This window comes from Phyllobates terribilis, unplaced genomic scaffold (genome assembly GCF_046119375.1).
Source record: "Phyllobates terribilis strain yellow unplaced genomic scaffold, ASM4611937v1 Scaffold_1__5_contigs__length_1240528914, whole genome shotgun sequence".
NCBI lineage: Eukaryota > Metazoa > Chordata > Amphibia > Anura > Dendrobatidae > Phyllobates > Phyllobates terribilis.
The window spans coordinates 311,242,581-311,267,400 of NW_027362761.1; the positions used below are offsets into that span (position 1 = coordinate 311,242,581).

A 24,820-nucleotide genomic window follows, 5' to 3' on the forward strand; every position below is an offset into this window, starting at 1 on the left:
CACTGTCAAAGTTCTGGGAGAATTTTCTCAGCCACTCCCATCGCACAGGCCCTGAGGCGCGGGGTATTCTCAAAAGGAGTGCAAAGTTTGGGAAGATGCTGAGGGAGTACCTTGCCGACCCTACCAACGTCCTCCGTGATTCCTCTGTGCCTTATGATTATTGGGTATCCAAGCTGGATACGTGCAATGAACTGTCTCTCTACGCCTTGGAGATCCTGGCCTGCCCTGCTGCTAGCGTTTTATCAGAGCGGGTTTTTAGTGCCGCTGGTGGATTATAACTAATAAGCGTGTAATGACCGGAGGTCCGAGAGAGATCCAGTGAGTCACAAACTGAGACAGAGACAGAAATAAACAACACTTTCTTTACTAAAACAGGGATTAGACTAAAATTCAGTATTGCATGAATCAGTCTCAGGTTCTACCTGGGACACTGTCCCTACTAAATACACACAGTCAGCAAAAGCTGAAATCAATGTGCCAATCTCAAGGTTTCCAGCTTATGTGAATTATTCTAAAGATCTGGAACAATTTTACCTAAACACAGTGTCAGTCTAGTGAGGGCGGTCTATAGGGACCCCCTGAGATGGCACACTGAGTACAATCCTACCACTATTAACAATAACAATGCATGAAACTATACCAATTGCTCTTATACCCCTATTATAAGGATACCCGGGTATCTTAAAGTTACGGGACCGTTAACCTCAGATGTAGACTATCACAGGCCTGTGAATCGCGGTGGCTGCAGCTAGTCCCAGAAAACTTTGGCGCCAAAACAAAAGCAACGTTCACAAAAACAGCAAAGGTTCCTTGTCTTGTCGGCTGATGCTTAGCCCACATGCCGGGGACTTTAGTCCTGTAGCCTCAGGTTAAGGTCTGAGAAGATCTCTTCACAAGGCTTGTCAGTATCCTCTCAATGTGAATGGCACTGGACCCTTTCTCTCCTCTCGCAGTTACTCACTCTTTTCCAGACCACCAACCATGTGCTCCGTTACAGAGATGGATTCCTCAGTCTCTTTGCCTTCTTAGTCGACACTTGGCTCCTTCAGCACAAAGTCTCTAGTCACTCAGCATGGACTTCCACAAAACTCCAAAGAGCCACACAGCTTTCCCCAGCTGAGCACTTGTTCTTAAGCAGGGACACAGCTTCACCAGGGACAGGGGCTAACAATCTCCACAGGGAAGCTTGTAGAGAGAGCTTCTTGTTCCAGCTCAGTTCTTACAGACTTCCTGTCTAGCCCCTCACACAGCAGACACCCTCAGAGCACACAGGGTTTCCTGGTCTGCCCCTGCTCTGAGCTCAGCCAGGCAAAAGTCACAGGGTCCTAATGCTCTCCTGCTGCTATCACAGTTCACACTCTCACAAGCGCATCCACCTGTCAACTGAAAATGCTGACAGGCTGACTCTTATAAAAATGAACAAGGGCTGGATTGAGCCAGACTTCACAACACCACCGAATGACAGCAGCTTAACATAAACTCAAATCCAGTGTCTTTTTTTGGGAGGTGTATTCCCATGCACCTTTTCACACCCAGACATGGGTATACGCTTCCTGATTTTGGCTATTTGCTCTTGTCTTCCTCCTTCTCCTCATCCTCATCCACCACCACCTTATCACCAGGGTGACCGTGGTCCGTGATGCAACACCCACATAATTTTTTTAAAGGGTGTTTATGATGCCCTTAAATTTTTTTTTTTAATACAGTATGTTCATGTATAACCCCCAGGGGTAAATGTTTGTCGGCCAATACACTTAGTGCATGGGCATTACAAGTATAGGAGACCCGCTCCTTTCTAATGGGAACATTTTTATGAGGCCATCCTCCACGTCTCTTCCAAGGGGCATTGGAGTGCCTCCCAATTTTTGGCAGCCCTTGCATTCACTGCATAGGCCAACTCTATGGGAGATCCACTTCCTAATAATGGGAACATTTTTTCATGATCCCCTCTACGTCTCTTCCAAAGGGCATTGGAGTGCCTCCCAATTTATTTTTCAGCCTTTGCATTCGCTGCATAGGCCAACACTATGGGAGACCCACTTCCTAATAATGGGAACATTTTTTCATGAGGCCCTCTACGTCTCTTCCAAGGGGCATTGGAGTGCCTCCCAATTTTTTTTTCAGCCCTTGCATTCCCTGCATAGGCCAACACTATGGGAGACCCACTTCCTAATAATGGGAACATTTTTTTTCAGGGGGCCCTCCTCTACGTCTCTTCTAAAGGGCATTGGAGTAGTGTGATGGGTGTGTGGAGAATGTCTGCTCCACTCCTCTATGGAACTGTACTGTTTTAATAATCTTGTGTATGTTTGAGTCATCTGAAAAACTGTTGTTTTCAGGTACGGCCATTAGATGGCAGCAGAGATACTGTTTAAGATTACATTACCCTTATGGTAGTCGGGGCACATAGAGGCTTAACTGGTTTGGGGCCCGCCCTTAGTGAGTGAGGGAGCACTGGGAGTTTAGTTTCGGCCATTTTAGTTCAGTTGAGTGAGGGACAGTGTTTAGTAAGGATGTGTCAGGAGGACACAGGAACCAGTACAACAGAAGGGTGTGTGTGGGAGCCAGTGTAAAAGGAAGCAAGTGTTCTCAGTAAAACTACAGTGCGACAGTGTTCTCCGGACATAGGCAAGTTGGGGGACCTACAGTGAGGAAAAGATGTTTGAGGAACCTTTCTAAGAGAGGTGGTGGGAATGGCCCTAGTGCTGGAGAGGCCCGAGAGCTGCAGTCAGATGGACGGAGACAGCGAGGTCTGGGCACGAATAGGAAGAAGATAGTGGGAGACGCTCCCTTACTTCTGTTCCCAAGTAAAGATTGGTCTGAGTGCAGTTCCATGAAGAAACACATCGACCCGCTGCATTAGTAATATGGAGGTCCTCTGCCTAAACTGTGAATTGCCAGTAACGTTTCCACAAGTACTGTACCGTCACCAGTAACCGTCAAGAACGTGCCTCTGTTTGGTGCAGAAGTGAATAAGTGTAATTCCTGCTATCCTTTGTATGCTGATTGTTTGACAAGTAAAATGGACTTGGTTTTTATCAAACTGTCCGGTCTCCTCCTTCTGAAGGCTGAAAGGGTCGACACCCGAGACGGCGGGTCAGAAGTGAGTATGGAGGCTCCCTCCACAGAATCATCACAGCACACACACACCCAGGGATTCTCAGAGTCCCCATTGTCTATAGCGGGCCAGGGTGAAGATCCAAACGCTGAAAATGACATACCACTCGCCATAGACTACCACATTGTCCCCCGTTACAATTTTTTGGCAGCCCTTGCATTCACTGCATAGGCAAACAGTATGTGAGACCCACTTCCTAATAATGGGAACAATGTTTTTAGGAGGCCCTCCTCTAAGTCTCTTCAAAGGGGGATTGGGGTGCGTCCAAATTTTTAAAGGGGTATTGGGGTGTGTCCAAATTGTCAAAGGGGTATTGGGGTGCGTCCAAATTTTGGGCAGACTTGCCACTCACTGCATACGCAGTAACAGTATAGGAGACCCACTCTTTAGTAATGGGAACAACAAAGCATAGCTGGCTGATGGCTCTCTCAGAATAGCGTGGGCCGACTGGTGGCCCTTTAAGAATAGTAAAGGCCGCCTGATGGCCCTATAAAAATAGGCTTTGTGACTTTCAGAGTCCCTTCCTTCATAAATGAAGCAGGATGTGTCTGATCATGTCTCACACACCACATGGCCAGATAAGGTTGTAAAATGTTAAAATTACATTTCTCGGTGAATTCATTTGTCACGGTTAAAAGCAATGCAAAAGTGCAAAAACGTATCAAAAACGCTGCGTTCGAACATAGCCCAAGGTGTGAAGGAGTTTTTTTGTTTTTGGTTATTTATTTTGCCTTATATACAAGTCATTACCCTGGAAAGGATGTTCCTTAGCATATTTCCCAGGAAAATCCATTTTGGTTTTCTTTTTGTATGCTTTATTGTGAGTCCGTAAAAGTGGCATAATACCTCTGACCAGGGCCGGCTCCAGGTTTTTCTGGGCCCCGGGCGAAAGAGTCTCAGTGGACCCTTTTAACACATACACGATTCATGATGCACAGATACGGCGGAGAAATATATATATATAGTACACAGGGCCCAGCCTGCCACCTCATCCTTCACATATGCAGACATGCGCACGCACACACTGTACGCAGACACATGCACGCACACACGGTATGCAGACACACGCACACACACGGTACGCAGACATGCACACACGGTACGCAGACACACGCACGCACGCACGCACGGTACACAGATATGTACACATACAGACAAACACATATTTTTACACAAATTCTTAAAGACATATATAAAACAGACAAATATATATATATACACAGTCATACACACTGACATTCACTCACACAGACCCATTACAAGTATTTTTAATATGGGGATTGGGGAAGCCCCACTCACCTGTCCCCGGTCCAGTGTCCTGTCCAGCAGCTCCTCAGGTATGGGGCAGTGCAGGGCCCCCGGCATGTCACAGACTTCATGGCCCTGGACCATCAGAGGGGCCCACTTGCGGTCGGGTCCGGGCCGCTCCCCCCCCCCCATCTGTGCAGGACCTCCGCTCCGACGGTGTTTGATGGCACTCCCCCAGACATGGCTGCGCGCTGTGTGGCTGTGGCTGCTAGTAATGACGTGGCAGGGGCGACACACAACCAAAATTAAAGGTGCAGTGCCGTCGACCCTGCCGTGTCATTACTAGCAGACACAGTCGCACAGCGCGCGGCCATTTCTGGGACTGGGGGAGTGCCGGCAATCAAGCAGCGCCTGCGTCACTGAACAGGTGCCGAAGATGCGGCCATGGCCCCGACAGTGAGTGGGCGGGCGGGTGTGTGAGCCCGGCCCCGACAGTGAGTGAGTGGGCGGGCGGGTGTTTGGGCCGGGCCCCGACAGTGAGTGGGCGGCTGGGCCCCTCTGATTTTCCAGGGCCCCGGCACTTGCCCGGGTACGCCGGGTGCTGACGCCGGCCCTGCCTCTGACAACATTGTTGACAGCAGTGACAGCAACCTCTGTCCCCTGATGACACTTTGTTTGAGTATCCGAGCATGCACTGGGATTCTCAAATGACGCATCATCAAAAAGTGAAAAAAACGTTAGATAGTGCAGTTAGGGAAGGATTGGGATTTTTTTAAAATTCAAGTACATTATGAAATAGTTTAGATTATGGAATTAAATAGATAGGGATTTAGGATTAAAATTAATTTGGACTTTGGACAATTCTTTTAAGAAATCAGGAACAGTCATTGAGAACGGTAAAATTCTGATAATTACAGTGGTATTTATCTATAGTCCTGCTCTTCGTTATTGGCACCCATGCAGTTTCTATTAATATACCTTGTAATGTCTTCACATCCTGTTCCGCCCAGATGTGTCCGCATCCCAGAATTCCAAGCGGCGACCGCCATATTGTGACACCCAAGTGATGGGTGTCTCAATATGGAAACCGCTGGTGGTACCAGCCTCTTGCGCTGTACCATCAGCGGAACACCGTCGCACCACACACACACACACACACTGTATACGCCGTACGCACCACACACACTGTATACGCTGTACACACCACCACACACACACTCTGTATACGCCGTACACACCACACACACTGTATACACCGTACGCACCACACACACACTCTGTATACGCCGTATGCACCACACACTGTATACACCGTACGCACCACACACACACACTGTATACGCCGTACACACCACACACACACTGTATACGCCGTACACACCACCACACACACACTCCGTATACGCCATACGCACCACACACACACACTGTATACGCCGTACACACCACCACACACACTCAGTATACGCCGTACGCACCACACACACTGTATACGCTGTATGCACCACACACACACACACTGTATACGCCGTACGCACCACACACACACACACTGTATACACCGTACGCACCACACACACACACTCTGTATACGCTGTACGTATGTTTTGTCCTTATGTGAATACAATGTAAATTAAAGCACCTTTGTCAGAAATTTTTCCATGTTAATAAAATGTTACCTCTACCTACTTTGCTTTCATTTTAACATAGGGGGAGGGGTGAATGCACATAGGAAAGAGGACACACAGGGCGGAGACAGCTCAAACGAGAGAACACATGAGGGAAGAAGACAGCACAGGGGTGGAGAGAGAGAGAGCAGACAAGGGGGGAGCACATGGGGTAGACAGGTCAAAGAAGAGAGCACAGACTGGGGAAAGAGAGAGTGGATAGGTGGGTGAGCACATGAAAGGAAAAGACAGCAGATGGGGGAGAGAAAAAGCGCACAGGCGGTAGAGAGACAGAGCACAGGGGGGAGACAGCTCAAACGGGACAGCACATGAGGGGAGAACACAGCACAGGGAAGAGAGAGACAGCAGACAAGGGGGATAGTACATGGGGTAGACAGGTCAAAGAAGAGAGCACAGACTGGGGAAAGAGAGAGTGGATAGGTGGGTGAGCACATGGGGGGGGGGAGATTCTCATTGCTTCAAAGCCTGCCCCCAATGTAACATTACCGTTTTCCCGATGCGATAGAATGAATAAAGTGAAACAGGTTTTTTTGTATAGAGCACACATGTTAAATTCAAAAGACCAAAGGATAAACAATTTAAAACAAAAAACAATGGAAGGGAAAAATAGAAAAACCTAAAGCTTGCTGTGACACTGGTAATGGCACCCTTTACATTAATTTAGTATGGAAACACATTTTGACTCGCCTGTGGTAAAGCACAAAAGAGATTCACCTGTGATTAATTGTGCCCATTTGACATAAATTAGCCAATGAATGATGACTTCAGTGTTTTAAAAAGCCACATGGTAGGCCCTGTTCCTTTGTCACAAAGGTGAAGACAAAGGAGCTGTCTGAGGACATCAGAACTGCTATTATTAGCAAACACAAGACTTCCAAAGGGTATAAGGCTATCTCCAAAGACCTTGGTATCCCAGTTTCAACAGTGCACAATGTTATTAAGAAGTTTTCCAAGCATGGAACCGTCAAGAACCTCCCTGGACGTGGAGGAAAGAGGAAAATTGACAAGAGATGTCTTCGAAGGCTGATGCGAATGGTGGAAAAAGCACCACGTCAAACATCCAAAGACCTGAAGGCCAACCTGTAACAGACTGGAGTCATGGTTTCAACAAGTACCATACGCCGCACACTAAACCAAGCAGAGCGTTATGGGCGAAGGCCAAGGAAGAAATCATTGCTGATGAAAAGACATAAAAAGGAAAGACTGATCTTTGCCAAAGAGTACCTTGACAAACCACAATCCTTCTAGGAAAATGTTCTGTTGACAGATGAAACAAAAATAGAGCTTTTTGGAAATACAAAGCAACAGTTTGTTTACAGATGGCGCAATGAAGCTTATAAGGAAAAGAACACCACAGTTAAGCATGGTGGAGGATCCATAATGCTGTGCGGTTGCTTTGCTGTGTCTGGTACTGAATGCATTGACCATATCACAGGAATCATGAAATCAGAGAATTATTAAGAGATTTTAGAGCAAAATGTCCTACCCAGTATAAAAAACTTGGTTTGAGTCAAAGATCATGGGTCCTCCTGCAAGACAATAACCCATAGCACATATCCAAAAGTATACAGGAATGATTGAAAAAGAAAAAAATGAACTGTTTCAAAATGGCCAGCAATGAGTCCTGACCTCAGTCCCATTGAAAATCTTTGGGGTGAGCTGAAATCTGCCATTGGGAAAAAGAACCCTGCAAACATTCAAGAGCTTGAACAAACTGCAAAGGAAGAGTGGGGGGAAATTCCAGCTGAGAAGTGCAAGAAGCTTATAGATGGCTGCAAGAAACGTTAGGGGGCTCTCAGCAATGCCAAAGGCTGTGCAACCAAGTATTATTAGGGGTGCCTTTATTGCTGCACATGCTGTTTATTCTGTTTTTTTCTTTGAAATTGTAACATGGTTGTTCAAAAACAATGTTTTATTGTTGTATTACTTTGGACCACTAATTAAAAAAATCCCGAGGATATAACGTTGGTACATTTCCATGTATTTCTAAAGATATTGTACAGTCTATGAAAAAATAAAGGGGTGCCAATAATGGTGAGCAGCACTGTATACAAGTTTAAAATCTCAGATGCATCTAATTTAATCAAGGTTTCTAGTACAAATATATTTTTACAGACTGTACAGTAATTTGCAGACAATTAACATCTCTGGTTGTCGGTTTTGAGTGAATCCTTACTGTAAATTATTATTAGGACCTTTGTGTCACCCTGAATTTCTAAAATAAATGACAATATATTTTCTAGCTGGTTTTGCTTACTGGGAGGAGCTGAGGACTATATATAATAGCAGAGTGCTGGTGAAGAGACAGAAGAACGCTCCTCCTGTGACTGTCTCATCTCTGGCTGTCTCATCTCTGGCTGTCTCACCATGATCAGAGTACTCAGCCTTTGTCTCCTGACAGCCCTTATCACAGGTACAGTAATGGTGAATTATATATATGGACATGTTAGATTACATATGAAACCTTGTATCACAAGACCTGACTGTTTTGTCTTCTGCAGTGTCCCAGGCTCAGCATTCCGTGACTCTGGAACCATCTGTGATTACGGCATCTCCTGGGCTAAATGTCAGACTGTCCTGTACCCTAGGAGGGGGTCTCACTGTCAACAGCAACAGGGTGGTGTTTATACAACAAAAAATTGGGAACAAACCCACATTCATTCTTAGTTATGCAAATCCATCCACCAACAGAAGAGGAGACGGGGTCCCAGCACGATTTGTGGGATCTGCCTCTAATAACATTGGATATCTAGACATTAATGGGGTGCATCCAGAGGATGATGCTGTATATTACTGTGCTACATGGACAGGCAGCCAGTATCACAGTGATGGTAAAGAATGAGGAAGGAACATAAATACCGACAGAGCCGTACACAGAGAGAACGGCCCCCGCTACATACATGGCATCATTACTAGAAGCTGATCACCATCCTGTAATGGAGAATAAAAAGTATGCCATTTTGATGTCTTGATTGCTAAAACTTCTTTATTCAACTATACATAATTTAGGTGAATACTGTATATCAGGTATATATTCATTCTCGGTAGAACAAAAACTGAAAAGAACTCCACAAACCACAAACTACATAAAATGTGGATTGCAAGTTTAAAGAGTAACTGTCGTTTTATTTTTATTTCCTAAATCAATAGTAATGAGTCAATCAGAGAAATCTGCTTCTTTCTCCATCAGGACTGATCGTAACATTCTCAAAATTCTCGATAAACTGGTAAAATCTGTATTCAGGGAAGATGGATTATTACTGGCTGGAAGAGACTGTGATTTTGAATATACACCGCAATGCTCTGGCATTGCTGTATATTTCACAAGTAATCAAATGATTGCATGTTCAGGTTCCCTTAGGGGGCTAACAAATACTGTGAAAAGTAAAAAAAACGTGTTTTAAAAAATATGAAGAAAATAAAAAAAATATATAAAAGTTCAAATCACCCCCCTTTTCCACGGTTAAAAAAAAATACACATATTTGATATTGCTGCATTCAGAAAAGTCCAATCTATCAAAATCTAAAATAAATTAATCCAGTTGGTAAATGGTGTAACGAGAAAAAAAAATCAAAAAGCCAGAATTGCAGTTTTTTAGATGTTGCTGCAATAACAGAAAAAAATTAATAACAGGCGATCAAAAATGTATCTACCCCAAAATGAATCAATAAAAACATTTTGTTGGAGTACAAGAAACAAGCCCTCACACAGAGCCATATGTAGAAAATTGAAAACGTTACGGCTCTAAGAATGTGGTGACATAAACAACATTTATTTTTATTTTTTTTTACAAATTTTTCTTTCACCACTTAAATAAAACAAAAACAATTTATGTTTGTTATCAGCGTAATCTAACTGACCTGTAGAATCATACTGCCTGGTCAGTTTTAAGCTAAAATCAATACTGTAAATAAAAAAAACAAAAAACAATTGCAGAATTGCCCTTTTGTTTTGATATTTCGCAACACTTTGATTTTTTTTCCCACTTTCCAGTACATCATACAGTATGATAAAATAAATGGTGTCAAACGAAACTTGTTCCACAAAAAACAAGCCCTCACATGGCTCTCTGGATGGAAAAATAAAAAAGTTATGGCTCTTGGAATAAGGGGAGGAAAAAGCAAAAACATGGAAAATTGCCTGATCCTTAAGGGGTTAACATTGTTTTGATTAAACAAACATACAAGTCATTCCACACAAGGTGTACCTCAATCAGGACAGTACCTAAAGGCCCCGTCACACATAACGAGATCGCTAGCGAGATCGTTATTACGTCACGGTTTTGAGATCGCTGGAGAGTCGTTTCGTGATCGCTGGGGAGCTGTCAAACATGCAGAACTTCCCAACGATTTCGGCCGCCCCAGCGATCTAACTAACGATCTCGGCGGTCGTTGGGACGCTTTCACACAGCAGCTATTTCAACGATCCACACCTTGATAGGGACTGTACTGTGTCACAAAGGCGTGCATAAAATTACGCAAAATCAGGACTCAGTCGAATGAACGGATATCAACAACCCGGAGAATTCTGCTAGGATCTGCAATCCAGCACGAGGTCAGAAACAAAGGATGGAATCGCTATTCTGTTGCCTTCTTTATGCGAACGCTGTAGCGACCACCAATCAGGGACGAGGGGCGAGGAAAAGTCCAATTTATGCACGCCTACGTGTCTCAGTTCTGAATCGCTAATGAGGTCGTTGATAAGGTGTCAAATACAGCGATGCACACTGCCCAGCGGGAGCGCAACAACCCAAGAATGGTCCAGGAAGCTTTGTAACGATCAGCGATCTCACAGCAGCGGCCTGATCGTTGCTACCTGTCAGACATAACGAGATCGCTAGCAAGATCGCTATTGCATCACAAAAACCGTGACGTATCAACGATCTCGCTAGCGAACTCGTTATGTGTGACGGGGCCTTTACTCTTGTAGTTCACTTCACCATGTGTCAGCAGACATAGACATAGATAAGGGCGTAGGACATGGGGGCCCGACTCTTCAGACACCTGTCCGTGGAAAGCTATATAAACAAAACAAACAGCCCAAAAAGGGGGAGCCACGCTTTTTTTTGTACAAAGTGCTAAAAGCTAAACTAAAACTTAAAAAAATTAAGCCAGAGTACATGTTGCTATAAGTGTAATGCCTAGGTGTGCATTCACACTGTGGCCAGTATTTTTTTTTATCAAAACAATGTTAACGATGAACCCTATGTTATTAACATGAACTATTACTAATTATTTACTTACTAAAGAGTATTTGCTCATTTTATTTTTGTATCATGTTCAGCATGTTAAATGGCCACAGTGTGAATGCACACCTATGCATTGCACTTATACCAACATATGCTGTTGCTCAATTTTTGGGGTTTTGCTTTAGTTTTTTGCACTTTATACAAGCTAAGGTATGGCTCCCCTTTTTGGGCTGTTAATTTTGTTCATATAGCTTTCCACGGCGGGTGTTTGAACATTCAGGACCTAGGTCCTACCCTGCCCTTATCTATTTCTACATCTGCTGACACATAATGAGGTGATCTACAAGGGTACGTGCCCACGATCAGGAAATGCTGCGGGTTTGACACTGCGTGTTTATGCAGCGTCTAACCCGCAGCATCAAGATGTTACAGCATAGTGGGTGGGATTTCTAGAAATCCCATGTCTACTATGCGTGCATCTGAGGCTGCGAATCACCCTTGGACACTGACATGTGGCACGTCTTTCAGGACCGCAGCATGTCAATTTATCTTGCGGAGTCGCTAGTCTCCGCAAAACAAATTTGACCACTAGAATGTATTGATTGCGGTAAATCAGCATAGTTCAGTGAACACATGCAGATTTGTCTGCATTAATTAGAACACAGTGTTTTGGATGCAGCAAAATTATGCTGCGTCCAAAGCGCTGCTACGTTCGGATCGTGGGCACTTAGCCCAAGAATTAGATACCGTCCCGATTGGGGTACACCTTGTCGTGGTGGGGTGGCTGCTACGTTTTCAAAACAATGTTAACTGAGTACCCTATGTTAGTTACATGTACTATTACTCTGTAGTAAATAAATAAATAACATTTGCTCATTTTGTTTTTATCTTAGGTTCTGCTTGTTAAATGGCCACAGTGTTAATGCACACCTATACATTTCACTTAAACAGTGCTCAATGAGATTTAAATCCGGACACATTGCTGGCCACTTCAGAACTCTCCAATGCTTTTTTGCATGTATTTCTGGGTGCTTCTTGAAGGATTTTTGGGGTCATTGTCCTGCTGGAAGACCCATGACCTACGATGCAAACTCAGCTTTTTGACACTACATTGTGACCCAAAATCCTTTGGTAATCTTCAGATTTCATGGTGCCTTGCACACAGTCAAGGAACCCAGTGCCAGAGGCAGCAAAACAACACCAAAACATCTTTGAGCCTCCACCATATTTGACTGTAGGAACTGTGTTCTTTTCATTGTAGGCCTCTTTCTGTTTTCAGTAAACAGTAGAATGATGTGCTTTACCAAAAAGCTCTATCTTGGTCTCATCTGTCCACAAGACGCTTTCCCAGAAGGATTTTGGCTCTTACTTTGGCTCAACTCTCTGGCTGGATTTGCATAAGTATGCCACGCCTCCTGGCTGACATAGCTTTCCAGCCAGAGAGCAGCTGTACGCAGGGCTCGGAAGCCGGAAGTCAATTGCATTACAATTACAGAGGGAGTAAATATTGTGGCTGCACAGTTTGAACATTACAGGGGGAGGGGTAAATATTGTGGCTGCACAGTTTGCATATTACAGGGGGAGGGGGTAAATAATATTTTTGGCTGCTTGCACTTTACACATTACAGGGAGGGTGAGGGGGTAAATATTATTTCTGGCTGCACAGTTTGCACATTACCGGGGGGAGGGGGGTAAATATTGTGGCTCCACAGTTTGCACATTACATGGGGGAGAGGGGTAAATATTGTGGCTGCACAGTTTGTATATTACAGGGGGGAATGGGGTAAATATTGTAGCTGCACAGTTTGCATATTACAGGGAGGAGGGGGTAAATATTCTGGCAGAACAGTTTTAGGGGATGGGGGGCCCATTCAGAATTTTGCTATGGGGCCCCATGATTTCTATGTATGCCACTGTTTGTAAGGGTGGTGGACAGGACTGTCATGATACTACCCCTGAAGACACTAATTGTGTTGTGTGTGAATAGTGTCCTGCATCTTTGTATATATTGTGTCATGTGAAGTGTAATATGTTACTGTGTAATGCATAGTATTATAGTATTGTAAGATAAGTAATGTTAGTAATGTTCAATGTCGGATGTGATAATATAAGATAGGATGTAGTTTAGAAAATGATGTTAGGGTAAGATAAGATAGAGTTAACGTTTGTGACTAGCCCATAGTGGGAGGGGCTTAGTGTTAGGGAAAGAGATGACTTACTGTAGTTAGATATAATGAAGTTCGAGTTCCAGTAGGAAGTGTAATGTGAGCAGTGCTGTCATTAGGGTAATCCACAAGAGAAGGAGACTAAAGAACAAGGGAATAGCGTGATCCTGAAGTAACTAACAAGACAGAGTGGCTTTCCGGAAAAGGGGTACTTAGATAGAACGACAAGTCACGCGAAAGCCTGAGCTTGCTAATGCCGAAGGTAATGGACCTAAACAGAACTGAGTTCATGGGACTAGTGGGGGTCTCGAGCGATAGATCCAGGGCACCAGTAGTGGAAGAAATAGGATGTGGCACCACTGAGCGAGAAGAGAGACTTGCTGATCATGACTGTGGCATAGAAGCTTGGTTGTGATGAAGTAGGGCGAAACAGTGTGCCTCACTAGCCCTGGAGTAGATGGTGGAGATGGATAGAAAACAAGTAGGTGGGAATGTGTATTTAAATGATAGGCCATGGCTTTGTGCAACTAACGCCTGTGCTTGGTTTGAACATTCATTATTTGCTGACAGAGTCCCTTTAAATCTATGTATTACTTCTAACAGACTGACTACCACTCCCATTTTCAATGTTCTTCAACACTAGGGTAGTAGTACGACACAATCCAATTGGGGCCCTTTACAGTCTTTATGTGAATGAGTTGTACGCTCTGAATGTCTATTCCTACCATTTAAAGGAATAAAATGGCGCTGCTTGGCCCATCTTTTATACTCTCTATAATAGCCACTGCTGATTGGCTGCGCTGGACCATGTGATGTGATAGCTGCAGGACATTATGAGGAAACGGCTTGGCCACACCTGGTATCATTACCCTGCACTGTGGCTCTTCAGCAGTATGTGAAAATGGTGGCGGTCATTTTTTGGGGGCTGATCCACGCAAATTGAATCTTAGACTGTTTGAAATCACGGGGACCTGCGAATTTGAAGAAAATTTGACTGTAGTTTGATTCTCTGCATATTTATCAGATTATCTCTATTGCAGATCTCTCCTTGTGGTATTATTAAAAAAATTCAGCTGGAAAAAAAGAAAGATGGACTTTCCTTCTACCTCTGTCAAGTGACAAAAAAAGGAAAAATCTAATATCCGTTATCAGTTGAAGTGACATCTTTTAGGGGTACCTGTATTGTTTCATCATCAGTTGTTTTATGTATAGTAGGTTAAAATGACAATCTTCACTAGAATAGACAAGTCCAGAATAGTCACATTCTGCATCTTTTGTTCTAAGACATCATCACATCCACGTATGGGGTCGGCCTTAAAGGGAGGCCGACATGACAGGGTTAAAGGGAGCAGAATAATGATGGCAGTGATGGGGTTAAAAGAAATATAGAAGTGGTATAGTAGGTGACATCACAAAGGAGGAGTTATAGGAAGGAGGAGAAAGGTTTATAAGGGACAGCCATTTGCTGATAGGCAACCATTTTAGGTAGCTCCTAGCAAGAGACACAATTTAGCTGCTATGGAGGCTATGGATACCATGCTGCAGCAGCTTAGGAGCGCTGCTGGGATTCAAGGTGCAGATTGGTTGCAGGCATCCATTCAGAGACTGCTACGGGGTGCTGGGGATGGTACTGCTCAACCGCCCAAGGAAAGCCGCCGGCCACGGAGGATAAGACCTCCGTCACTCTTAAGTCTGGAGGAAACCCCTCGGGTCCAGCGCCATGTTAAAAGCCCCTCTAGAGACCTTCAAGAACAAGGCACAGGCCGTACTGCTGAGGCCCGGCACTCTCGTTCTAGGAGTAATCCCCCCGTTCAGTGGGGCTTGCAACAGAGGGAGGAGTTGGCCTCTCTCCAGCAGTATCATTGCAAGAGGTGTCAGGACCGGTAGCGGTGGGTCTCGGCGTCGGAGGAGGACCTGCCTGGAGCAGGGAGGTGAGATGAGTGAGAGGTTGGGGGTCTGATTGAGTGGCTCTTCCGCGTGTGGATGTAATCCGGCTTCAGGTGGCTGGCTCCTCCTCCAGCACGGCTCTAATGGTTGTTCAGCCAGGAAGGCCATTTTCATACGGGAAGCAGTCGGCTGGCCCCGCCCACAGCAGTACATCACTGACAGTGCAAGCTGAAGACATGGGCTCACAGCGTGGGCACTGATCCACTGGCCCTGTGGGTGCGCTTGCATTGAGCCCTTCCCCAGGTGGAGGGGGCTCTTCTGGAGTTGAGGATCAATCCCTGCATGGATTGGATCAAGGACCTCAGCTACAGGATTCTGGACTTGCAGCTGCTGGGGACACAGCACCCATTCAGCTAGGTGAGAAGCCACAAATTCTTCCTTCTAGGCCTTTGTTAACTATCCCTGATATTATAAATCAGAATGTTGTTTCTGGGGGGGTTAGCAGAGGCTTGGGTTTGTTAATGCAAGGGTTAAGGAATCTGGAAATATTATTAGGGTCTGGGGGTTTGCATGGAGGAACGTCTCTGGCCATGGCGCGTTTGAGGAATCTATATCTTGCTTTGGGAAGTGGAGGGGTTAGTAGTGGGTTTGTTGGCAGGTCACAAGGACCAGGTGTGTTGGGCATAGGGTCAGGGATTTCAACGTTCACTGGGGCAAGTGATGGGGTGTCTTTATCGGGTCAGTCAGAATGGGAGGATATGAAGAAGTGTGGCACCCCAGGGGTCCGGTTGCCACAGTGGCATTGCCTCCATCACAGAGGGTGATGCCATGCCTGGAAACAAGGAATGGTCCCCTAATCAGGTATACCAGCATCCAACACTTTCCTGGCTCCAGACCAGAAAGGGGAGCTCCTCCCCTTAAAACTGGAACCTGGAGGTGGGGTTAGTAAGAGTGAGTTGAGAGGAGTTGGAGACAGAAGAGCGACGAGGAAGGACCTGGGGAAGGGAGCTGTGGACAAGCTCACCCCAGAGAGAAGGACAAGTGAACCGGACACTGGAGTCCGTGGTTGTGGGGCACTGAAAGCCCAGCAGCTAAATCCGGAGGGCAGGAGACTGCAGGTCTCCTGGCCCCACCAGACGCCGAGCGGCACAGCAGCATCATAGGGCCCAGCACCGCCACGTGGAAGCGACACTTGAGGAAGGCCCGAGCTGCCTGCCATACGGGTGAGGAAGAGACGTTTTACTCAGGGACGAGGGCCGCAGCATAGCTTCAAGCAGCAGGGCCAAAGAGAATAGCGCAGAGGGAAGGCCTACAACTCCACCTGGCGAGGTGGATCCCCAACTTGCTTCCAGGCCGCCCGGACCTCCACTACCAGCTAGTACCAGTGCCCCGGTCTGCGCTAACAAACCGCAAGTACAGATAGAGGAAAACGCCATTAATCTGTTGACTGGTCATTATCTGCGCCATCACCCGCATTACACCGCACCAACAACATCTACCTCCACAATTCTTCATATACTGCCCTGTAGCTTAGCTCTGCCTGTGGAGAGCTGAACCAACTCTGCTGCGCCACTATCAGCTCCAGTGGATTTGCACCGCAGCGGCGGCCCCATATAGCCGCATACCACTGGTGGCTTCACGAACATAATCTCTAAAAACTTTATTCCACTTTTACTTTTCCTAAAATTGAAAAGTAAAAGCATCCCCAGCACCGACCGGCCCGGCTACCGAGTACCCCACGGTCCCAGGGGGCGCGTCAACTTGGCGTCACAAACAGGATTCGAAGACCGGTATAACCGGGTACTGTGTGCCATAGACTTTGCTGAACTGTGTCATCACGTCATTTGCCGTCAGCGGAGGGGAAGCAGGAGGCCCCGATCCGGAACCACCGGGTATGCGATCCCTCTAGCCTGCAGAGCAGCATACTGGTACGCCAGCAGAAACCCAGGACCTGGCTAAGGGTCACTAGGGGGGAGGAAGATGCCCCACCTGGGAGAGGATCTAGCTGCAGGCATAGCCGCTGCCACAGTAATGCCTTTATCCATGCCGTATATACCGGAAGTGGCGTGGTTGCCCCAATACTCAGGGGAGTCGCACACCCTAAGCGAATTTGAGGAGAGACTGCGCAGTTTGTTTCAAGTGTACCCCCTGTCTGAGGAGCAAAAAGTCAGCATCCTCATAGGCCAGCTAATCGGTGCGGCCCAGAGAGAGGTGAAGTCCTGGCCGGGCAGTGACAAAAGCACTGTTAAGGAAATACTGGCCCGGTTGAAGGATACCTTTGACACCCACACAGCAGCAGAGATTAAAATGAAGTTCTATGGGTGCAAACAAAGGATGCAGCACACTGTACGGGACTATGCTCTAAACCTGAAGGAGGCGCTGCAGGCCATTAAACAGGTAGACCCCGACAGTGTGCGAGACGAGGACAGATTGCTAACTGAGCAGTTTATCGAGGGGCTCCTGTCTAACGCTCACCGCACACAGCTGCACATTATGGCCCTGCAAAACCCTGATCTGGACTTTGCGCAATTTAAAGACCGGGACATCCGGGTGCTGCGAGAATCAACCCCAAGTGGCACTGCACACCTCTGGCGCCCAGCTATCACATACCACCAGGAGGTGGCGTCCTTTTCCCCCGGCACCTGTGGAGGCTGAAGTGCAGGCCCTAGATAATGACCCCTCAGCAGACCTACGCCTTCAGGTCCAGGAGCTGACCAAAAGTGTGGCTACACTGACCAAATCCGTGCAGGCCATGCAAGTGTCTCCAAAGGAAAGAATCCAGCTGGCTTCCAGTCCAGATGATGTCCCGTGGTGATAACAGAGACGAATTCCACCGACCAGAGGGAGAAACAGCGATCGCTACGACCAGAACGGACAACCCATCTGCCGCCGCTGTCAAAAGGCGGGGAACCTCGCAAGAGTCTGCGATTTAAACGAGCAACCTCTGGGGCAGAGGGCTACCCCCAGGTGTAAGACGACCAGGCCCACAAAGCTGGCGAGACAAGTACGTGGGAGGACGTCCGGTCCTACCTGTCGTGCTTGATGGCATCCCGATGGACGCATTACTGGACACTGGTTCCCAGGTGACAACGATGCCATATATCCTTTTCAAACGATACTGGACTGATTCAGACATTACCCGCAGTCTAGATGAACATATTAACATCTTTGCCAGGAATGGTCAGCCCATGCCTCAGGTGGGGTATAAAGAGGTGACCATAAAGGTTGGCCGAGTAGAATTGCTATCACAAGGGATGATTATTGTAGATATTGATCGCCGAGAAAGCCATCCTATGATAACCTTAGGCACCAATGTGATAGAGAATTGTCTTGGGGAAATTATTGTTTTGTTGCAACAGGTCGCAGAGAATGCCAGTTCTGGTCAGCAGCGAGTTCTGCAGAAGGAGATCAAAGTCCTGATGCAGAGACAACAGGTAGAGCTGTCTGGTGGAGAAGTCGGCAGTGTCAGAATGAGTGATCCATTCCCCATTGCAATGCCCCCTAGGAGTGAAATGTTAATATGGTGTCGGGCAGCAATAAGTCTCAGGGGTCAAGATTATCAGACCCTTGTAGAACCCGTGTACTCTGATAGTAGGCCCACTATCTTGACAGCCAGAGGGGTGGTCGATGTCCGCAAGGGGAGAGTACCGATATGTATCCTGAATTGTGGGGAGAAAGAGTTCCATTTATCCCGGTATGCCACCCTTGCTAAGCTGTTCACTGTCAGTAACAATGCAATAAAGGCAGTGGAACCCTTGCCTCCTTCCGAACAGGCGGAAGACAATGGCTCCAAGAGGCAGAAGGAGGATTGGTGTCAGAAGCTACAAATAGGCACCGACTCCACCCCTTTTCACCAAAAGCATGGTGTGTACCAGGTGGTCCCAGACTATGAGCGAGTCTTTAGCAAACACCGACTAGACTTTGGGCAGGTAAAAGGGGTCCAACATCATATCCCCACAGGAGATCATCCGCCCATTAAAGAGAGGTACCGGCCTGTACCCCCAGCTCACTATCAATGTATGTGCCAAGGGAATGTTAGATGAAGGAGGCTGGGGTGATCAGAGATAGTTGTAGCCCTTGGGCAGCTCCATTAGTCCTCGTTAGAAAGAAAGATGGTACAATGAGGATTTGTGTTAATTATAGGCAGGTTAACCGCATTACACATAAGGACACCTACCCATTACCCAGAATTGAGGAATCATTAGCTGTACTAAGATTCGCTAACTAGTTTTTCACTTTGGATCTCACCAGTGGGTATTGGCAGGTTCCCGTGGCAGAGGCGGACAGAGAGAAGACAGCGTTTATGACACAAATGGGCTTCTGCGAGTTCAACTGCATGCCATTCGGGCTCTGCAACGCCCCGGGAACATTCCAGTGGTTAATGGAGTGTTGCCTAGGACACAAAAACTTAGAAACCATTCTGCTGTACCTAGACAACGTAATCGTCTACTCAAAGACGAAGACCACCTGGAGCACCTGGCTGAGGTGTTCAAAGCCCTATCTGGTTTTGGCCTGAAAGTAAAACCGTCCAAGTGCCACCTGTTGAAGCCCAAGGTGCAGTACCTAGATCATGTGGTAAGCACCGAAGGTGTAGCACCGGACCCTGAAAAAGTCACTGTGATCAAGGACTGGCCAAGACCCTCCACTATCAAAAAAGTGCGGCAGTTCCTCGGGCTGGTAGGGAACTACAGGAGATTCATCAAGGGTTTTACCAAGATAGCGGCACCCATGCAGGACCTCTTAGTGGGCCAGTCCAAGAAGGCCAAGAACCCGAATCCTCCGTTCAAGTGGGGTAAAAAAGAAGAAGAATCCTTCACTCAACTGAAAGTGGCTCTTATGGGAGACGAAGTCCTGGCCTACCCCGACTATGGCCAACCCTTTGTACTCTATACGGATGCCAGCAACGTGGGATTGGGAGCGGTGCTGTCCCAGGTACAGCAAGGCAGAGAGAGAGTGATTGCCTACGCCAGCAGGATACTCCGTCCCACGGAAAGGAACCCTGACAACTATACTTCCTTCCAGTTGGAGTTTTTAGCCATAGTCTGGGCTGTAACAGAACGCTTCAAACACTACCTGGCTTCAGCGAAGTTTACAATTTTCACAGACAATAATCAGCTGACCCACCTTGAAACGGTGAAGCTAGGTGTGCTGGAGCAGCGATGGATGGCCCGGCTGTCCAACTACGAGTTTACTATCAAGTATCAGGCGGGGCATAAAAACGCTAATGCTGATGGGCTGTCCAGGATGCCCAACTTGCCAGATGTGGGAGAAGACCCGGAAGAGCTGGAGGAGATAGAGCTACTGGCTTTCCATCGTCAAGAGGGTGACCCAGTGCTCCCACTGTGTCTGGAACAAGCGCTCCGCCAACAGAGAGGTCACGTTTAGCCCATTGCCCCACCATGGATGGGCAGAGACGCAGGATAGCGACCCGACTGTCCACCTAGTAAAGGAGTTGCTGACACAAGCTGACTTGCACCCTGGTCCAGATGCTCCACAGGAGACCCAACAGTTGTGGAAGGAGAAGGGCAAGCTGTTCATGTACAACGGAAAGCTGTGTCAGAGAAGCATCAACTCCCGGACACACAAACTGGTCTGGCAGGTGGTAGTCCCGAAGCGGGATGCGCCAATGGTCTTAGAGGCATACCACGATGGAGCAGGCCACTTCGGGTGGAAGAAGTTGGAAGTCCTGTAGCGTGAGCGATTCTACTGGGTTGGCATGAGGAAAGCAATCGAGAAATGGTGTCGAGAATGTGGCCCATGCAACCTGAGACGGAAAGACCGTGATAGCCAGAGGGCTCCCCTGCAGCCCATAATCACCAAACAACCACTTGAACTGGTAGCCTTGGACCATGTGAAGCTAGCCCCAAGCCGGTCAGGCTATGTCTACGCTCTCACCATAGTAGACCACTACTCCCGGTTCCTGGTAGTAATGCCAGTGAAGGACCAGACGGCTAAGACGGCAGCCAAAGCATTTCAACAACATTTTTGTCGCCCACACGGTTACCCTGAACGAGTGCTTACCGACCAAGGCCCAGCCTTTGAAGCAGAAGTGTTTCAAGAATTCTGTAACTTGTACGGCTGCAAGAAAATAAGGACGATGCCGTATCATCCCCAGAACAACGGGCTGTGCAAGAAAATGAACCAGGTGGTAATAGACCTGTTGAAGACGTTGCCCCTTGAAGAACGTAACCTGTGGCCAGAGAAGTTGCCAGATTTGGTGGACCTATATAACCACATCCCGGTGAACTTCACCAACTGTACACCCACCTACCTGATGAGGGCAAGACCTGGCAAGCTACCCATTGACATAGACATGGGAGTTTTAACACCTGAGACGACATCACCAGATGCAGACTGGGCTACAGAGGGGCAGCAACAATACCGCAAGGTGCAAGAATATGTAGAGAGAAGTTTGTCCCAGGCGAGACAGAGGCAGGAAAGAACTTATAATCAGCACACACCTGAAGTTCCCTTGTCACCTAGAGAACAGGTACTCAAAAGTAAGAGATGAGTTCACAAATTAGATGATCAGTGGGAGGTTGAGCCATACACTGTCTTACCTTCAAATTTCGACAACACCAAGGTATGACTCATTAGTAAAGATGGAGGAGAGACTTCAGCGGCAGTCTCAAGAGACCACCTGAAGATATGCCCTGATCAATTGAGACACAAAGAGGAAGACCAAAACAGCCCCCACCACACAGAAAAGGTGGAAGAGACGGTTCGAACCATCCTTGGAGAATTTCACCGGTCTTGGACGCAGGTGAACCAAGCAAATGTGGTACCTGTCCTGACCTTTCCCCAAGTAGCCTCACCGGAAGCCGCAGACACTCTAGAACAGCAGAGAGACCAGTCGGCCCCAGAAACAGAAGCTTCATTAGCAGCGGATCAGGAGACTCTAACCCCTGCTAGCGGTGAATCTGTCATATCCATGGTGAGTCAAAGAAGTCGTAGAAGACTACCAAGCCTACCGGTATTACCTCAGACTAACCGTAGTGTAGTCCACACTGAGCCCACCACACCAGCGGTAGACACTAGAGACCCGGGTAGGTCATTGGCAAAAATGTACTGCGTAGATCAACCCGTAGTACCATAGGTCAGCTCCCTGCCCGTTATAGGGACTAAAAAGTAGTAAAATAATAGTATATGTTATATAGTTGCAACCGTTAAGTATGAGAGCCTACAGAGACTTCCTGTAAGAACTTTTAAGTAATCGTGACTGTATATAGTTATTAAATTTATGGACAAATGGACCACTGGACTAGGTGGGGTCAGGACAATGTTGAATAAAGTTAATTGTTGGCCTTGAAAATAAACCGCAGGCATGGCCGAAAACCAGGCCCACCAACAGAGTGCCCTGAAGCCACGCCCAGGGACAATACACGAAGTGGGTTGAGGCAGTTCCCACCAACCAACCTTCAAGTACCCGGAAAAAAAGTCAATTCCGGGGTAGTGTTGTAAAGACTAAGCGCCACAATGACTGTTCCCAAGTTTAGTTTGGTTTTTGTTATTCTGCAATTTTTGACTTTTTGAGATTTTGTAAACTATTTGTAATATGAATCGTTATTGTTGTTGATTGTTTACCTCTAAAAGGTGTCCTCAGTCCGGGAGTACTGAATTTAACTAGGGGGGAATGTGGCACCCCAGGGGTCCGGTTGCCATAGTGGCATTGCCTCCCTCACAGGGGGTGATGCCATGCCTGGAAGCAAGGAGGGATCCCCTAATCAGGTATACCAGCATCCAACACTTTCCTGGCTCCAGACCAGAAAGGGGAGATCCTCCCCTTAAAACTGGAACCTGGAGGCGGGGTTAGTAAGAGTGAGTTGAGAGGAGTTGGAGACCGGAGAGCGACGAGGAAGGACCTGGGGAAGGGAGCTGTGGACAACCTCACCCCAGAGAGAAGCGCAAGTGAACCGGACACCGGAATCCGTGGTTGTGGGGCACTGAAGGTCCAGCAGCTAAATCCGGAGGGCAGGAGACTGCAGAGGGAAGGCCTACAACTCCACCTGGCGAGGTGGATCCCCAACTTGCTTCCAGGCCGCCCGGACCTCCACTACCAACTAGTACCAGTGCCCCTGTCTGCGCTAACAAACCGCAAGTAAAGATAGAGGAAAACGCCATTAATCTGTTGACTGGTCATTATCTGCGCCATCACCCGCATTACACCGCACCAACAACATCTACCTCCACAATTCTTCATATACTGCCCTGGAGCTTAGCTCTGCCTGTGAAGAGGTGAACCAACTCTGCTGCGTCACCATCAGCTCCAGTGGATCTGCACCGCAGCGGCGGCCCCATATAGCCGCATACCACAGGTGGCGTCATGAACATAATCTCTAAAAATTGTATTCCCCTTTTACTTTTCCTTTAATTGACCGCCCCGGGTCATGGACCGGGTCACCGCCACCGTGACATCCCCAGCACCGACAGGCCCGGCTACTGAGTACCCCACGGTCCCAGCGGGCGCGTCAGAAGGATAAGGAGGATACTGTACGGCTTGATAATTCGGTGAAGGAGGAGATATACGTGTATTTTGAAGGGCCGCTGGGGGCTCATTTAAAATAAGAGGTGAGGAAGAAAATTTGGAAAGGGGAATATGTTGAAATTTTTTTTTTGCTGTTACCTTTGAAGCGTTTTAATTTAAACAGGGCTAGAAAGGACGACTCTAAAAAAGAGGATGAGGAAAACAGAGGGTATTGTTTAATTCCACCGACCTTCACTAATTGGTTGCTGGCATTCGTTATTCTGGCTAGTGTAATAGGTGAGGAGGCCCCTGAGAATTGCTTGTGCCTTTTTTGTTAGATGGAAGCGATCGGGTAAGCTTATAGGGTATATTTTGGGTCAGGGATGGCTCTGCTACAATGAACAATTTCATCAGGGGAAGGCGATACAGTCCAGCATTCGCTGGGACCATAAGGATATAGCCTTATGGTTGAGGGTGACGGCTCCCAACAGGATTGCTCAGGGTATCCAGTCATTTCCAGGGAGCACTGGGGGTCCCGGACAGATAGGACACTCGGTAGCCATCCAAAGAGGACTGTGTTTTCTCTTCAATGAGGGGGCTTGTAAATTTTGGAACAAGTGCAAATTTAAGCACGAATGCTCAGCTTGTGGGGGCAATCACAGCGCAACAAAATGTTTTAAGGGTGGTAAGCAGAGAGGAGGCGAGAGTGCTAAGGTTAAGTTATCCACAAAAAATTTCAAATCAGCAATTCAGTTTCCTGATGTTGTTTCAGAAAAGTTGTCTAATGAGGTGGCAATGGGTAGGGTGTGGCTCCCCTTAGTAATCTGAGGGTTTAACCACTAGGGGTGGTCCCTAAAAAGAGCCAAATAAATTTAGGTTAATTCACAATTTGTCTTTCCCAAAAGGCACTTCGGTGAACGACGGCATTGATCCCGAGTTATGTTCAGGGATTTCCACATCGTTTGTTGCGGCTATTGAATAGGTGCGGGTTTTTGGGAAAGGAACATTACTGGCGAAAACGGATATCAAGGCTGCTTTCAGGTTGTTGCCTGTGCATCCTG

At 47.0% G+C, this 24,820-nt stretch overlaps 1 long non-coding RNA gene across 1 annotated transcript; it reads left to right on the forward strand.

The window, feature by feature from the left end:
* The first annotated feature begins 2,466 nt into the window (after positions 1-2,466).
* Positions 2,467-8,910, forward strand: LOC141259153 (uncharacterized). Its single transcript, XR_012318374.1, has 3 exons — positions 2,467-3,103; positions 8,298-8,467; positions 8,556-8,910. It is a non-coding gene; the product is annotated as an uncharacterized lncRNA (long non-coding RNA).
* Positions 8,911-24,820: the final 15,910 nt, after the last annotated feature.